Here is a 529-nt window from a genome sequence, read left to right as displayed (position 1 = left end):
CATAATTTGTTTTTTGCCTAATTCAAGCATAATATGCTCAATAATAATATAGCCACAATGGTACTCCGTAAACTTCCACGATTACGACTCAATGGTTAGCTTAAGACAAATCAACCTATTATACGTTTTATAAAGAAGAATATTTTCTATGTATTTACCGAGATACATACTGCACATATTATGAGAGATTATTGCTAATTTTATTTCAATAATAAGCCTATCACGGCGTTTGGGATAGGCAATATGGCTACATTGCTGTGGTGTGTCCATTTGCGTGTAAAAACTATGATATCACACAGTACGTAAATAAATCGAATATCCCAATATACCTACTATATGGCATGCTATATTGTTAAGTTAATGTTTTAGGTAGAAAAATAGAAGAAGAAAAAAGAGTGTTTCAATCACATCACTTCTATACAATAATAACGTTAGTCAGACCGAGACGTCTGCGGGAGCGATAGTTGACGACGAGGAGCAAAGGCTAGTGCGCGATGTCGTGCGAGTCGACGGTTGACGGTGACGCTCT

This window comes from Myzus persicae, unplaced genomic scaffold (assembly GCF_001856785.1).
Source record: "Myzus persicae strain clone G006 unplaced genomic scaffold, MPER_G0061.0, whole genome shotgun sequence".
NCBI classification, from domain to species: Eukaryota; Metazoa; Arthropoda; class Insecta; order Hemiptera; family Aphididae; genus Myzus; species Myzus persicae.
This window is presented reverse-complemented; position numbering follows the sequence as displayed.